General features: G+C 47.4%; 3 non-coding genes across 3 annotated transcripts; all 3 read left to right on the top strand.

The window, feature by feature from the left end:
* The first annotated feature begins 200 nt into the window (after positions 1-200).
* trnae-cuc lies at positions 201-272 on the top strand. The gene has a single exon. It is a non-coding gene; the product is annotated as a tRNA-Glu (tRNA).
* Positions 273-2,820: 2,548 nt separating this feature from the next.
* Positions 2,821-2,892, top strand: trnae-uuc. The gene has a single exon. It is a non-coding gene; the product is annotated as a tRNA-Glu (tRNA).
* Positions 2,893-5,641: 2,749 nt separating this feature from the next.
* trnae-cuc lies at positions 5,642-5,713 on the top strand. The gene has a single exon. It is a non-coding gene; the product is annotated as a tRNA-Glu (tRNA).
* Positions 5,714-17,609: the final 11,896 nt, after the last annotated feature.

Genomic DNA, 17,609 nt, shown 5'->3' with positions numbered 1-17,609 from the left:
AACGCACAAAGAGAGAATCATACACTAGACCAAAGACCCACGGTGAGTCAGTTGTTCAAACCAGATCAGACATCGCTCGTGTAAGGCGAAAATGCAGGAAAACACATGAAGTCAAACAGCATTGTGCAATTCGATCTGTTACATCCATACCAGGCGAAAATCAGCACTCCAGGCCAATGCGAAAAGTTTGTCCGTTAACCTCCCTGGTGGTCTAGTGGTTAGGATTCGGCGCTCTCACCGCCGCGGCCCGGGTTCGATTCCCGGTCAGGGAATGAAAGTTTATTCTTTTCGACCAATCCTGCCTTCCTTCCTGGTGCAGCGCAGAATGGCAGGTGGGAGATTTCTGCTTTCGCTTTTGAGCTGCAATAGTCACACGTGCAGCAGGACGCCAGCCAAGACGGACGCAGAAAGCGAATGGCAGTGATCGGCAGCAAAGCGCTGATGGTACAAGGTGTTAATGGCGCAGATTTTAACCATTAAACAGAAACAAATATTTCAGGCGCAAAGCCCAGTTTCTCTCGCGCTCCAGATGCGCCCCATTCCCATAGCATCCAAAAATCTCCCCATCTCAGCGTTCAATCTCCTCATAGTTTGCGGTTTCCTAGACCTCCCTGCGTGCCGGTGGCACTGTGGTTAGCAGTGCTGCCTCACATCGTCCCTCGATGTCAAACCTCGCATGGGCCACTGCCTGTGCGGTGTCTGCAGGTTCTCCCTGTGTCTGCTTGGATGTCATCTGGGTGCTGCGCTTTCTCCCACCGTCCAGAGATATGCAGTTTTGGTCAATTTTGGTTGATATTTTGTTCCTTATTGTCCAGGACTGTGCAGTTTTCCTCATGAAGTTGTGGGACTCTGGGCGGATCTGTGTATGAGCCATGTGCTCATTTGCAGGTCGGTGCAGTCTCGGTGGGTCGAATGGCCCCTTCTGCACTGTAGTAATTCTATATTACTATTTTCTATTACCAAGCATTTTGGTGAGGAAATAGATGTCTCCTCACCTGAATCCTAAATGACTGACACATTACCCGGAGAATGTGAGCCCAATTCTAGACACTCCAGTCGGGGGTAGCGGAGGTACGACGGGGGAAAAGACCCTCTCAGCATTTGCACTGTGAAACTTTCACGGAAATTCATCGTAGCGAATCGCTCCTGTCGGGAGCTCTGTCTCAGCTGAGGAATCAACCCTGGTTCGGTTAAACTGGCTGACATTGGTTAGCCACGAGCGGCGGGAGAATAGAGGGAATAAAGAGGAAAGGCGGAAACTAGATAGACTCACAGAAAGAGTGACTGTGAGAGGAAAGAGAATGAAGGAGGCATAGAGAGACAAATAGACGTGGAATAGACGTCCACAACCCTCGAATAATTAAGAATACACACACAGCCAGCCTTCTGAACCACAATGCACGTGGTCATCTGAATTGGTCATTGTGGTCATTGGTGTGTTGTGTTCAGGCATTCCCTGCGGTGTGGGCTCCTGCTCTGAAACCAACCGCCATGTAAACCAACCCCGCCGTATGCAGATGAGAAAGGAACTTCACTTTCATCAAGGCAAGTGGGAAAAGAGGCGTGAGTTCGACCGGGATTTGAACCTCTCATCGCTTGGAAGCTCTCCATTATAACATCTGAAGACAGAATCATACACCTACATCAACGAACCACCGTTGAATTAGAAGTTCAAAGCTTATCAGACGTCGCTTGTGAAAGGCGAAAATGCTGGAAAATACAGGAAGTCAGTCAGCATGTGTGCCAGCTCAGCGAGTGATGTTCGCACTCCAGACTCGAGTTGAGGAAAGTAAATCCCCAACTTCACTCTAATCATTCCATTAATTCTCCTCCATTCACTCGCTTGTATTCCGCTTGGTAATAGTTTCTATTTTGGAAGGTTAAGAGGCACCATCCCATTCCTAAGACTTTGAGCACAGCAATTGAGATTAACACTCCCACAGAACACTGCACTGAAGAACGTGCTGCCCTTTGTTTGATGTTTTCAACTCAGGTCCCCGCTGGACAGTCAGTTGGATTTTGCAGAGCTCGTGTCACTGTTTTGACAGAGAACTCGTTCCTGTGTCCTGTCCAATATTTATCATTCCATCACCATCAAAAGAACAAAGGGATTACGGGTGATGGTGTTCGGGCCGGAAAGTGGAGCTGAGTCCACAAAAGATCAGCCATGATCTCATTGAATGGCGGAGCAGGCTCGAGGGGCCAGATGGCCTCCTCCTGCTCCTAGTTCTTATGTTTTTATGTTCTTATAACATATTCTCTGCTCAAAGAACAAAGAACAAATAAAAGCACAGGAACAGGCTCATCGACCCTCCAAGCCCGTGCCGACCATGCTGCCCGACTAAACTAAAATCTTCTACACGTCCTGGGTCCATATCCCTCTATTTGCATCATATTGGGAATAGAGGGATTCCCATGCTCACTGCGATGGTGCTGTTTGTGAGTGTTGCTAAGCTTCCAACATTACAACAATGAATCCAGTTCAAAGTGACTTTATTTTCTGGGAAGCACTTTAGAATTGCGGTGGTGGTGATAGGCGCCATTAAAATGTGATGATTACTTTATTTCTAAATCTATGTCCCTAATTAGTGATTTCAGCGCTTATGGAAATACCTCCTTCTACGCCACTCTATCTCAGTCCTACATCATATTCGAGACATCACCTCAATACCCCCTTAGCCTCCACTGTTCCAAAGAAATGGGGCCCACCCTCTCCGTTCTTTCCTCAAAGATAATTTTGAAGTAAATCAGATCCAATGAGGAGGGCTTCTTATACGAAGAGATGGTGGGTCAACAATACTAAGTTACAGGTAGTCAGCTTCCCTGGTGGTCTAGTGATTAGGATTCGGTGCTTTCACCGCCGCGGCCCGAGTTCGATTCCCGGCCAGGAAATCAAATTTTACTCCATCGGACCTAACCTGCGGTCCTTCCTGGTCGAAAACTGCTCACGATCACAGGAAGTAAATTTGTCGTTTCACATCTGAGTTGTCATTCTCACCTGCACAGCAGCTACAGCGAAAAGCTGGAGACAGAACGAGAAGAACAGTGCTGCGCTGCAATGTGCTGATCATAGATGTCATGGTGCAAGGTAGAGTCAAGTGATAATGGCTCAGATTTTACTATTTACACCGAAACAAATATTTTAGCATCAAACCCAGTTTCTTCCCGCACCCGATAGCGCCCGCATTCTATTAGGGTCCAAACATCTCTCCCGCATTCTCCTCAAAGCTAGTGTTTGAAACAAACCTGTTGGACTTTAACCTGGTGTTGTAAGACTTCATACTGTGCTCACCCCAGTCCAACGGCTGTCTCTCCACATCATATCTCTGGACTGTGAGAGGAACTCGCGGCAGCCAGATGAAACCCAGGAAGACACGATAAAATGTGCAAAACCTACATAGATACTGACCAAAGTCAATCTCCTCATCGACTGAGGTTCCTCAGACCTGAGGGCGGTACGGTGGCATAATGGTTAGTATTGCTGCCTCACTGCGCCTCCGGGTTTCAATCCAGGCCTTGGTCACTGTCGATGCACGGTTTGCACGCTTTCCTCGTGTCCACGTGGAATTCCTCTGGTTGCTGCGTGTACCTCTCACAGTCCACAGATATGATGTGGAGATGCAGGCGTCGGACTGGTGTGAGCACAGTATGAAGTCTTACAACACCAGGTTAAAGTCCAACAGGTTTGTTTCAAACACAGGCTTTCGGAGCACTGCTCCGAACCAGTCCTCCGAAAGCTAGTGTTTGAAACAAACCTGTTGGAATTTAACCAGGTGCTGTAAGACTTATTACAGTCCAGAGGTATGCAGGTTTGGTAAATTACAATGATACATTGTTCCTTGGCATACAGAGATTTGCAGCTCACGCTATGGTGTTATTGGGAATATGTGAAATCTGCTTGTGAGTCGAGTGCTCATTTGAAAGTTCGGTGCAGACGCGATGGGCCGAATGGCTTCTTCCCGCACTCCAGATATTCTATTTCATTCTATTCTATTCTCAAGCCTGTCGATGAGAAAATAGATGTCTCCTCACCTTTGTCTAAAACGGCTTCCACATCAACTGGAGAATTTGGCCCCAATTCTAGACACCCAGCCGGAGAGATGGGGCGAGTCTGGTGAGGGGGAAACACCCTCTCATGATTTCCACTGTGAAACCCATTCCGATATTGAGACTATTCGAACGGATAACCTTCCATTTTACTAATTTCCAAAGACATCAGTGTCACCGCAGTGAATCTCTCCAGCCAGGACAGCTGCCTCATCTCAGGCATCAACCCTGGCTTTGTTCAGCTGGCTAACAGTGGTTAGCCACGGGCAGCGAGAGAATAGAAAGAAAAAAGGGAAGTCGAAAACTCGATAGTGCCACAGAAGGAGAGACTGTGAGAGAGAAAGAGACCGTGGGAGCTTTACAGAGTCAAATTTAAAGAGCACAGTAAGAAGTCTTACAACACCAGGTTTAAAGTCCAACAGGTTTGTTTCAAACACGAGCTTTCGGAGCACGGCTCCTTCTTCAGGTGAATGGAAAGGCTTGTTCCAGAAATGTTTATATAGACACAGTCAGAGATGCCCCGGAATGCGAGCACCTGCAGGCAATCAAATCATCACAGATGCAGAGAGAGAGGTAACTCCAGGTTAAAGAGGTGTGAATTGTCCCAAGCCAGTTCAGTCGGTAGGCCTCTGCAAGTCCAGGCTTGTTGGTGGGGGCCGAATGTAATGCGACATGAATCCCAGATCCCGGTTGAGTCCGCATTCATGCGTGCGGAACTTAGCTATAAGTTTTTGCTCAGCAATTTTGCGTTGTCGCGTCTCCTGAAGGCCTCCTTGTAGAATGCTGACCCGGAGATCAGAGGCTGAATGTCCTTGACTGCTGAAGTGTTCCCCAACTGGAAGGGAACAGTCCTGCCTGTTGATAGTCGCACGATGCCCGTTTATTCGTTGTCGTATATAAACATTTCTGGAACAAGCCTTTCCATTCACCTGAAGAAGGAGCCGTGCTCCGAAAGCTCGTGTTTGAAACAAACCTGTTGGACTTTAACCTGGTGTTGTAAGACTTCTTACTGTGCTCACCCCAGTCCAACGCCGGCATCTCCACATCAAATTTAAAGAGAGTGTGGGATATCCGCGGACATCCCACGGATGAATAAGAATACACACACAGCCAGCTGTCTGAATCCAAATGCACGGGGTCCTCTGAATTGGTCATTCGGGTTACGGTGAACATCCGCGCACCTTGTCGCCTCCCGGAATGTTGTGATTTTCTTGCCAGTGTTGATGGATTTCCTGTGGCGTGGGCTCCTGCTCTGAAAGCAAACCCCTTGTTAACCAATCCCGCCGTATGAACGGCAGATAAATGAACTTAACCTGCATCTCGGACAACATGAAAAAAACAGGAATGAGTTCGGCCAAGATTGATCACTGGAACTCTCACATGCTCTCCATTAAAACACACAAAGAGAGAATCATACCCTAGACCAACGACCCACGGTGAGTAAGATGTTCAAACCAAATCAGACATCGGTCGTGTAAGGCGAAAATGCGGCAAAACACATGAAGTCAAGCAGCATTGTGCAATTCGATCTGTTTCATCGATATCAGGAGAAAGTCAGCACTCCAGGCCAATGCGGAAAGCTGGCACTCCAACCTCCCTGGTGGTCTAGTGGTTAGGATTCGGCGCTCTCACCGCCGCGACCCGGGTTCGATTCCCGGTCAGGGAATGTAAGTTTATTCTTTACAACCAATCCTGCCTCCCTTTCTGGTCGAAAACAGTGCAGAATCCCAGGTGGGAGATTTCTTCTTTCGCTTTCGAGCTGCAATAGTTACATGCAGCAGGACGCGAGCCAAGAAGGAGGCAGAAAGCGAATGGCAGTGAAAGATTGCAAAGCGCTGATCATGGTACAAAGTGTTAATGGCGCATATTTTAACATTTAAACAGAAACAAATATTTCAGCCGCAAACCCCAGTTTCAATCCCGATCCAGATTGCGCCCCATTTCCTTAGCGTCCAAAAAGTTCTCCATCTCAGCTTTCAATCTCCTCATAGATTGCGGTTTCCTAGACGTCCCTTCGTGCCGGTGGCACTGTGGTTAGCACTGCTGCCTCACAGCGCCCCTCGATTTCAAACCGGGCCTGGGCCACTGTCTGTGCGGAGTCTGCACACCCTCCCATGTCTGCTTGGGTTTGATCAGGGTGCTGCGCTTTCTCCCACAGAGATATGCAGTTTTGGTCGATTTTGGTTGATATTTTGTTCCTTAGTGTCCAGGACTGTGCAGTTCGCCTCATTAAGTTGTGGGACTATGGACGGATCTGTGTATGGGCCAAGTGCTCATTTGCAGGTCGGTGCAGTCACAGTGGGCCGAATGGCCCCTTATGCACTGGAGTAATTCTATATTACTATTTTCTATTCCCAAACCTTTTGGTGAGGAAATAGATGTCTCCTCACCAAAATCCTAAATGGCTGACACGTCATCCGGAGAATGTGAACCCAATTCTCGACACCCCAGTCACAGGGAGCGGAGGTACGACGGGGAAAAACGCACTCTCAGCATATCCACTGGGTAACTCTCACGGAAATTCATCGTAGCGAATCTCTCCTGTCAGGAGAACTGTCTCATCTGATGAATCAACCCTGGTTCGGTTAAACTGGCTGACATTGGTTAGCCCTGTGCGGCGCAAGAATAGAGGTAATATAGATGAATGGTGGAAACTAGATAGACTCACAGAGAGAGTGACTGTGAGAGAGAAAGCGACTGAAGGAGATACAGAGAGACAAAAAGACGTGGAATGGACGTCCACAACCCTCGAATAAGTAAGAATACACACACAGCCAGCTGTCTCAACCACAATGCACGGGGTCATCTGAATTGGTCATTGGGGTCATTGGTGTGTTGTGTTCATGAATTCCCTGCGGTGTGGGCACCTGCTCTGAAAGCAACCGCCATGTAAACCAACCCCGCCGTATGCAGGTGAAAAATGAACTTCACTTTCATCATGGCAAATGTAAAAAGAGGCGTGAGTTCGTCCGGGATTTGAACCTCTCATCGCTTGGAAGCTTTCCATTATAACATCTGAAGACAGAATCATACACCTACATCAACGAACCACCGTTGAATTAGAAGTTCAAAGCCTATCAGACGTCGCACGTGAAAGGCGAAAATCCTGGAAAATACAGGAAGTCAGACAGCATGTGTACCAGCTCAGCGAGCGATTTTCGCACTCCAGACTCGAGGTGAGGAAAGTAACTCCCCAACTTCAATCTAATCATTCCATTAATTCTCCCCAATTGACTTGTTTGTATTCCGCTTGGTAACAGTTTCTATTTTGGAAGGTAAAGATGCACTATCCCATTCCTATGACTTTGAACACAGCAATCGAGAATAACTCTCCCACAGAATACTGCGAAAGCGCTGCACTGGCGGACGTGCAGCCCTTTGTTTGATGTTTACTCAGGTCCCCGCTTGACAGTCAGTTGGATTTTGCAGAGCTCGTGTCACTGTTTTCACAGAGAACCAGTTCCTGTGTCCTGTCCAGTATTTATCATTCCATCAACATCCGAACAACAGATTCTCTGCTCAAAGAACAAAGAACAGATAAAAGTACAGCACAGGAACCGGCTCATCGGCCCTCCAAGCCGACCATACTGCCCGACTAAACTAAAATCTTCAACACTTCCTGGGTCCGTATCCCTCTATTTGCATCCTATTGGGAATACAGGGATTCCCATCGCTCACTGCGATGTTGCTGTTTGTGAGTGTTGCTAAGCTTCCCACTTTACAACAATTAATCCAGTTGAAAGTGACTTCATTATCTGGGAAGCACTTTGGGATTGCGGTGGTGGTGATAGACGCCATATAAATGTGAGGATTCGTTTATTTCTAAACCTTTGTCCTTCATTAGTGATTTCAGCGCATACGGAAATAACTCCTTCCACGCCACTTCATCATAGTCCTACATCATGTTCTAGACATCACCTCAATACCCCCTTAGCCTCCTCTTTCCAAAGAAATGGGGCCCACCCTGTCCGCTCTTTCCACAAAGATAATTTTGAAGTAAATCAGGTCCACGAGAGGGGTTCTCATACGAAGAGATGGACGGTGAGCAATACTAACTCACCTATACATAACTTTCCTGGTGGTCTTGTGGTTAGGATATGGCGTTTACACCGCTGCGCTCCGCGTTCCATTCCCGGCCAGGGAATCAAGTTTTATTCCATCCGACAAAACCTGCCGTCCAAACAAACCTGGTCGAAAACAGCTCACGATCAAAGGAAGTAAATTTGTCGTTTCACATCTGAGTTGTCATTCTCATCTGTACAACAGCTCCAGAGAAAAGCTGGAGACAGAACGAGAAGGACAGTGCTGCGTTGTAATGTGCTGATCATGGACATCATGGTGTGTGGTAAAGTCAAGTGATAATGGCTCAGATTTTACTATTTACACCGAAACAAATATTTCAGTATCAAACCCAGTTTCTTCCTGCACCCGATAGCGCCCGCATTCTATTAGGGTCCAAACATCCCTCCCTCATTCATCTCTCGTTCAATCTCCTCACCGACTGAGGTTCCTCAGACCTGAGGGCGGCACGGTGACATAATGGTTAATATTGTTGCCTCACTGCGCCTCCGGGTTTCAATCCAGGCTTTGGTCACTGTCGATACACGCGTTCCCCGTGTCCACGTGGGTTTCCTCTGCTTGCTGCGTGTTCCTCTCACAGTCCAGAGATATGATGTGGAGATGCAGGCGTCGGACTGGTGTGAGCACAGTATGAAGTCTTACAACACCAGGTCAAAGTCCAACAGGTTTGTTTCAAACACTAGCTTTCGGAGCACTGCTCCGAACCAGTCCTCCGAAAGCTCGCATTTCAAACAAACCTGTTGGACTTTAAGCTGGTGCTGTAAGACTTATTACAGTCCAGAGATATGCAGGTTTGGTGAATTACCACGATACATTGTTCCTCAGCATACAGAGTTTTGCAGCTAACGTTATGGTGTTATTGGGAATATGTGAAATCTCTTTGCGTTTCAAGTGCTCATTTGAAAGGTCGGTGCAGACGCGATGGTCCGAAGTGTCTCTACCCGCACTCCAGATATTCTATTTCATTCTATTCTATTCTCAAGCCTGTCGATGAGAAAATAGATATCTCCTCACCTTTGTCTTAAATGGCTTCCACATCAACAGGAGAATTTTGCCCCAAATCTAGACACCCCGCCGGAGAGACCACCGCCGGGGTGGATGGGCGAGTCTGGTGAGGGGGAAACGCCCTCTCAGGATTTCCACTGTGAAACCCTTTCCGATGTTGAGACTATTCGAACGGATAACCTCCCATTTTACTAAATTTCAAAGACAGCAGTGTCATCGCAGTGAATCTCTCCAACCAGGACAGCTGCCTCATCTCTGGCATCAACCCTGGCTTTGTTCAGCTGCAAACATTGGTTAGCCTCGGGCAGCGAGAGAATAGAAACAAAAAAGAGAAGTCGAAAACTCGATAGTGTCACAGAAGGAGAGACTGTGAGAGAGAATGAGACCGAGGGAGCTTTACAGAGTCAAATTGAAAGAGAGTGTGGGATATCCGCGGACATCCCACGGATGAATAAGAATACACACACTGCCAGCAGTCTGAATCCCAATGCACGGGGTCCTCTGAATTGATCATTCGGGTTCCGGTGAACATCTGCGCGACATGTCGCCTCCCGGAATGTTGTGATTTTCTTGCCAGTGTTGATGGATTTCCTGTGGCGTGGGCTCCTGCTCTGAAAGCAAACCCCATGTTAACCAATCCCGCCGCATGAACGGCAGGTAAATGAACTTAACCTGCATCTCGGACAACATGAAAAAAACAGGAATGAGTTCGGCCAAGGTTGATCACTGGAACTCTCACATGCTCTCCATTAAAACACACTAAGAGAGAATTATACCCTTGACCAACGACCCACGGTGAGTAAGATGTTCAAACCAAATCAACATCGCTCGTGTAAGGCGAAAATGCAGCAAAACACATGAAGTCAAGCAGCATTGTGCAATTCGATTTGTTACATCGATGCCAGGAGAAAATCAGCACTCCAGGCAAATGCAAAAAATTTGCCCTCTAACCTCTCTGGTGGTCTATTGGTTAGGATTCGGCGCTCCTTCCGCCGCCGCCCGGGTTCGATTCCCGGTCAGGGAATGAAGGTTTATTCTTTGCAACCAACCCTGCCTTGTTTCCTGAACGAAAGTAGTGCAGAATCGCAGGTGGGAGATTTCATCTTTCGCTTTCCAGCTGCAACAGTGACATGCAGCAGGACGCGAGCCAAGACGGAGACAGAAAACGAATGGCAGTGAAAGATTGCAAAGCGCTGATCATGGTGCAAAGTGTTAATGGCGCAGATTTTAACATTTAAACAGAAATAAATATTTCAGCCGCAAACCCCAGTTTCTTTCCCGATCCAGATTGCGCCCCATTTCCTGAGCGTCCAAAAATTTCTCCATCTCAGCTTTCAATCTCCTCATAGATTGCGGTTTCCTAGACGTCCCTGCGTGCCGGTGGCACTGTGGTTAGCACTGCTGCCTCACAGCGCCCATCGATTTCAATCCGGGCCTGGGCCACTGTCTGTGCGGAGTCTGCACACCCTCCCGTGTCTGCTTGGGTTTGATCTAGGTGCTGCGCTTTCTCCCACAGTCCAGAGATATGCAGTTTTGGTCGATTTTGGTTGATATTTTGTTCTTTAGTGTCCAGGACTATGCAGTTTGCCTCATGAAGTTGGAGGATTATGGACGGATCTGTGTATGGGCCAAATGCTCATTTGCAGGTCGGTGCAGTCACGGTGGGCCGAATGGCCCCTTGTGCACTGTACTAATTCTATATTACTATTTTCTATTCCCAAACCTTTTGGTGAGGAAATTGAAGTCTCCTCATCTAAATCCTAAATGGCTGACTCGTCATCCGGAGAATGTGAGCCCAATTCTCGACACCCCAGTCACAGGGAGCGGAGGTACGACTGGGAAAAACGCATTCTCAGCATTTGCACTGTGAAACTCTCACGGAAATTCATCGTAGCGAATCTCTCCTGTCAGGAGAACTGTCTCATCTGATGAATCAACACTGGTTCCGTTCAACTGGCTGACATTGGTTAGCCACGGGCGGCGAGAGAATCGAGGAAATATAGAGGAATGGTGGAAACTAGATAGACTCACAGAGAGAGTGACTGTGCGAGAGAAAGCGACTGAAGGAGATATAGAGAGACAAATAGACGTGGAATGGACGTCCACAACCCTCGAATCATTAAGAATACCCACACAGCCATCTGTCTCAACCACAATGCACGGGGTCATCTGAATTGGTCATTGGGGTCATTGGTGTGTTGTGTTCATGAATTCCCTGCGGTGTGGGCACCTGCTCTGAAACCAACCGCCACGTAAACCATCCCCGCCGTATGCAGGTGACAAAGGAACTTCACTTTCATCATGGCAAGTGGAAAAAGAGGCGTGAGTTCGTCCGGGATTTGAACCTCTCATCACTTGGAAGCTCTCCATTATAACATCTGAAGACAGAATCATACACCTACATCAACGAACCACCGTTGAATTAGAAGTTCAAAGCCTATCAGACGTCGCAAGTGAAAGGCGAAAATGCTGGAAAATACAGGAAGTCAGACAGCATGTGTAGCAGCTCAGCGAGCGATTTTCGCACTCCAGACTCGAGGTGAGGAAAGTAACTCCCCAACTTCACTCTAATCATTCCATTAATTCTCCCCCATTGACTTGTTTGTATTCCGCTTGGTAACAGTTTCTATTTTGGAAGGTTAAGATGCACTATCCCATTCCTAAGACTTTGAACACAGCAATCGAGAATAACTCTCCCACAGAATACTGCGAAAGCGCTGCCCTGCCGGACGTGCAGCCCTTTGTTTGATGTTTACTCAGGTCACCGCTGGACATTCAGTTGGATTTTGCAGAGCTCGTATCACTGTTTTCACAGAGAACCAGTTCCTGTGTCCTGTCCAATATTTATCATTCCATCAACATCAGAAGAACAGATTATCTGATCAAAGAACAAAGAACAAATAAAAGTACAGCACAGGAACAGGCTCATCGGCCCTCCAAGACCGTGCCGACCATACTGCCCGACTAAACTAAAATCTTCAACACTTCCTGGGTCCGTATCCCTCTATTTGCATCCTATTGGGAAGACAGGGATTCCCATCGCTCTCTGCGAAGTTGCTGTTTGTGAGTGTTGCTAAGCTTCCCACTTTACAATAATGAATCCAGTTCAAAGTGACTTCATTATCTGGAAGCACTTTGGGACTGCGGTGGTGGTGATAGACGCCATATAAATGTGAAGATTCGTTTATTTCTAAATCATTGTCCCTCATTAGTGATTTCAGCGCTTACGGAAATAGCTCCTTCCACGCCACTTCATCTCAGTCCTACATCATGTGCTAGACATCACCTTAATAACCCCTTAGCCTCCACTTTCCAAAGAAATGGGTCCCACCCTGTCCGCTCTTTCCTCAAAGATAATTTTGAAATAAATCAGGTCCATGAGAGTGCTTCTCATACGAAGAGATGGTCGGTGAACAATACTAACTCACCTATGCTTAACTTCCCTGGTGGTCTAGTGGTTAGGATTTGTCGTTTTCACCGCCGCGGCTCGGGTTCGATTCCCGGCCAGAGAATCAAGTTTTATTCCATCCGACCAAACCTGCCGTCCAAACAAACCTGGTCGAAAACAGCTCACGATCAAAGTAAGTAAATTTGTCGTTTCACATCTGTGTTGTCATTCTCATCTGTGCAACAGCTCCAGAGAAAAGCTGGAGACAGAACGAGAAGGACAGTGCTGCGCTGTAATGTGCTGATCATGGACATCATGTTGTATGGTAAAGTCAAGTGATAGTGGCTCAGATTTTACTATTTACACCGAAACAAATATTTTAGCATCAAACCCAGTTTCTTCCTGCACCCGATAGCGCCCTCATGTCTCCCTCATTTATCTCTCGTCCAATCTCCTCATCGACTGAGGTTCCTCAGACCTGAGGGCGGCACGGTGGCATAATGGTTAGTATTGTTGCCTCACTGCGCCTCCGGGTTTCAATCCAGGCTTTGGTCACTGTCGATGCAGGGTTTGCACGCTTTCCCCGTGACCACGTGGGTTTCCTCTGCTTGCTGCGTGTTCCTCTCACAGTCCAGAGATATGGAGATGCAGGCGTCGGTCTGGTGTGAGCACAGTATGAAGTCTTACAACACCAGGTTAAAGTCCAACAGGTTTGTTTCAAACTCTTGCTTTCGGAGCACTGCTCCGAACCAGTCCTCCGAAAGCTAGTGTTTGAAACAAACCTGTTGGACTTTAACCTGGTGCTGTAAGACTTATTACAGTACACAGATATGCAGGTTTGGTGAATTACCATGATACATTGTTCCTTAGCATACAGAGATTTGCAGCTCACGTTATGGTCTTATTGGGAATATGTGAAATCTGTTTGCGAGTCAAGTGCTCATTTGAAAGGTCGGTGCAGACGCGATGGGCCGAATTGTCTCTACCCGCACTCCAGATATTCTATTTCATTCTATTCTATTGTCAAGCCTGTCGATGAGAAAATAGATGTCTCCTCACCTTTGCCTTAAATGGCTTCCACATCAACAGGATAATTCTAGACACCCAGCCGGAGGGACTGGGGTACGGGTGGATGGGGCGAGTCTGGTGAGGGGGAAACACCCTCTCAGGATTTCCACTGTGAAACCCTTTCCGATATTGAGACTATTCGAACGGATAACCTCCCATTTTACTAAATTTCAAAGACAGCAGTGTCATCGCAGTGAATCTCTCCAGCCAGGACAGCTGCCTCATCTCAGTAATCAACCCTGGCTTGGTTCAGCTGGCTAACATTGGTTAGCCACGGGCAGCGAGAGAATTGAAAGAAAAAACAGGAGAAGTCGAAAACTCGATAGTGCCACAGAAGGAGAGACAGTGAGGGAGAAAGAGACCGACGGAGCTTTCCAGAGTCAAATAAAAGAGAGTGTGGGATATTCGCGGACATCCCAGGGATGAATAAGAATACACACACAGCCAGCTGTCTGAATCCAAATGCACGGGGTCCTCTGAATTGGTCATTCGGGTTACCGTGAACATCTGCGCGCCATGTCGCCTCCAGGAATGTTGTGATTTTCCTGCCAGTGTTGATGGATTTCCTGTGGCGTGGGCTCCTGCTCTGAAAGCAAACCCCATGTTAACCAATCCCGCCGTATGAACGGCAGATAAATGAACTTAACCTGCATCTCGGACAACATGAAAAAAACAGGAATATGTTCGGCATGGATTGATCACTGGACCTCTCACATGCTCTCCATTAAAACACACAAAGAGAGAATCATACCCTAGACCAACGACCCACGGTGAGTTAGATGTTCAAACCAAAACAGACATCGGTCGTGAAAGGCGAAAATGCAGCAAAACACATGAAGTCAAACAGCATTGTGCAATTCGATCTGTTACATCGATAGCAGGAGAAAATCAGCACTCCAGGCCAATGCAAACAGTTTGTCCTCTAACCTGGCTGGTGGTCTACTGGTTAGGATTCGGCGCTCTCACCGCCGCGGCCCGGGTCAGGGAATGAAAGTTTATTCTTTGCGACCTACCCTGCCTTGCTTCGTGGTCGAAAACAGTGCAGAATCGCAGGTGGGAGATTTTTTCTTTCGCTTTCGAGCTGCAATAGTTACATGCAGCAGGACGCGAGCCAAGACGGAGGCAGAAAGCGAATGGCAGTGAAAGATTGCAATGCGCTGATCATGGTACAAAGTGTTAATGGCGCAGATTTTAACATTTGAACAGAAACAAATATTTCAGCCGCAAACCCCAGTTTCAGTCCCGATCCAGATTGCGCCGCATTTTCTTAGCGTCCAAAAATTTCTCCATCTCAGCTTCCAATCTCCTAATAGATTGCGGTTTCCTAGACGTCCCTCGTGCCAGTGGCACTGTGGTTAGCACTGCTGCCTCACAGCGGCCCTCGATTTCATTCCGGGCCTGAGACACTGTCTGTGCGGAGTCTGCACACCCTCCCGTGTCTGCTTGGGTTTGACCTGGGTGCTGCGCTTTCTCCCACTTTCCAGAGATGTGCAGTTTTGGTCGATTTTGGTTGATATTTTGTTCTTTAGTGTCCAGGACTGTGCAGTTTGCCTCATGAAGTTGTGGGACAATGGACGGATCTGTGTATGGGCCAAGTGCTCATTTGCAGATCGGTGCAGTCACAGTGGGCCGAATGGCCCCTTCTGCACTGGAGTAATTCTATATTACTATTTTCTATTCCCAAACCTTTTGGTGAGGAAATAGAAGTCTCCTCATCTAAATCCTAAATGGCTGACACGTCATCCGGAGAATGTGAGCCCAATACTCGACACCCCAGTCACAGGGAGCGGAGGTACGACGGGCAAAACGCACTCTCAGCATTTGCACTGTGAAACTCTCACGGAAATTCATCGTAGCGAATCTCTCCTGTCAGGAGAACTGTCTCATCTGAAGAATGAACCCTGGTTCGGTTAAACTGGCTGACATTGGTTCGCCATGGGCGGCGCGAGAATAGAGGTAATATAGTGGAATGGTGGAAACTAGATAGACTCACAGAGAGAGTGACTGTGAGAGAGAAAGCGAATGAAGGAGATACAGAGAGACAAATAGACGTGGAATGTACGTCCACAACCCTCGAATAATTAAGAATACACACACAGCCAGCTGTCTCAACCACAATGCACGGGGTCATCTGAATTGGTCATTGGGGTCATTGGTGTGTTTTGTTCATGAATTCCCTGCGGTGTGGGCACCTGCTCTGAAACCAACCGCCATGTAAACCAACCCCGCCGTATGCAGGTGAAAAATGAACTTCACTTTCATCATGGCAAATGGAAAAAGAGGCGTGAGTTCGTCCAGGATTTGAACCTCTCATCGCTTGGAAGCTCTCCATTATAACATCTGAAGACAGAATCATACACCTACATCAACGAACGACCGTTGAATTAGAAGTTCAAAGCCTATCAGACGTCGCACGTGAAAGGCGAAAATGCTGGAAAATACAGGAAGTCAGACAGCATGTGTACCAGCTCAGCGAGCGATTTTCGCACTCCAGACTCGAGGTGAGGAAAGTAACTCCCCAACTTCACTCTAATCATTCCATTAATTCTCCCCAATTGACTTGTTTGTATTCCTCTTGGTAAAAGTTTCTATTTTGGAAGGTTAAGATGCACTATCCCATTCCTAAGACTTTGAACACAGCAATCGAGAATAACTCTCCCACAGAATACTGCGAAAGCGCTGCACTGGCGGACGTGCTTTGTTTGATGTTTACTCAGGTCCCCGCTGGACAGTCAGTTGGATTTTGCAGAGCTCGTCTCACTGTTTTCACAGAGAACTGGTTCCTGTGTCCTGTCCAATATTTATCATTCCATCAACATCAGAAGAACAGGTTCTCTGCTCAAAGAACAAAGAACAAATAAAAGTACAGCACAGGAACAGGCTCATCGGCCCTCCAAGCCCGTGCCGACCATACTGCCCGACTAAACTAAAATCTTCAACACCTCCTGGGTCCGTATCCCTCTATTTGCATCCTATTGGGAATACAGGGATTCCCATCGCTCACTGCGATGTTGCTGTTTGTGAGTGTTGCTAAGCTTCCCACTTTAAAACAATGAATCCAGTTCAAAGTGACTTCATTATCTGGGAAGCAGTTTGGGATTGCGGTGGTGGTGATAGGCGCCATATAAATGTGAGGATTCGTTTATTTCTAAATCTTTGTCCCTCATTAGTGATTTCAGCGCTTACGGAAATAGCTCCTTCCACGCCACTTCATCTCAGTCCTACATCATGTGCTAGACATCACCTCAATACCCCCTTAGCCTCCTCTATCCTAAGAAATGTGGGCACCCTGTCCGCTTTTTCCTCAAAGATAATTTTGAAGTAAATCAGGTCTATGAGAGGGCTTCTCATACGAAGAGATGGTCGGTGAACAATACTAACTAACCTATGCTTAACTTCCCTGGTGGTCTAGTGGGAAGGGTTTGGCGCTTTCACAGCCGCGGCTCGGGTTCGATTCCCGGCCAGGGAATCAAGTTTTATTCCATCCGACCAAACCTGCCGTCCAAATATTTTAGCATCAAACCTAGTTTCTTCCTGCACCCGATAGTGCCCGCATTCTATTAGGGTCCAAACATCTCTCCCTCATTCATCTCTCGTTCAATATCCTCATCGACTGAGGTTCCTCAGACCTATGGGCGGCACGGTGGCATAATGGTTAGTATTGTTGCCTCACTGCGCCTCCGGATTTGAATCCAGGCTTTTGTCACTGTCGATGCAGGGTTTGCACGCTTTCCCCGTGTCCACGTGGGTTTCTTCTGGTTGCTGCGTGTTCCTCTCACAGTCCAGATATGATGTGGAGATGCAGGCGTCGGATTGGTGTGAGCACAGTATGAAGTCTTACAACACCAGGTTAAAGTCCAACAGGTTTGTTTCAAACACTAGCTTTCGGAGCACTGCTCCGAACCAGTCCTCCAAAAGCTAGTGTTTCAAACAAACCTGTTGGACTTTAACCTGGTGCTGTAAGACTTATTACAGTCCACAGATATGCAGGTTTGGTGAATTACCATGATACATTGTTCCT

The sequence above is a fragment of the Scyliorhinus canicula genome, chromosome 17 (genome assembly GCF_902713615.1).
Source record: "Scyliorhinus canicula chromosome 17, sScyCan1.1, whole genome shotgun sequence".
In the NCBI taxonomy this organism is placed as follows: Eukaryota; Metazoa; Chordata; class Chondrichthyes; order Carcharhiniformes; family Scyliorhinidae; genus Scyliorhinus; species Scyliorhinus canicula.
Note: the sequence above shows the minus strand (reverse complement) of the source record. Positions and strands in the feature narration are given on the sequence as shown.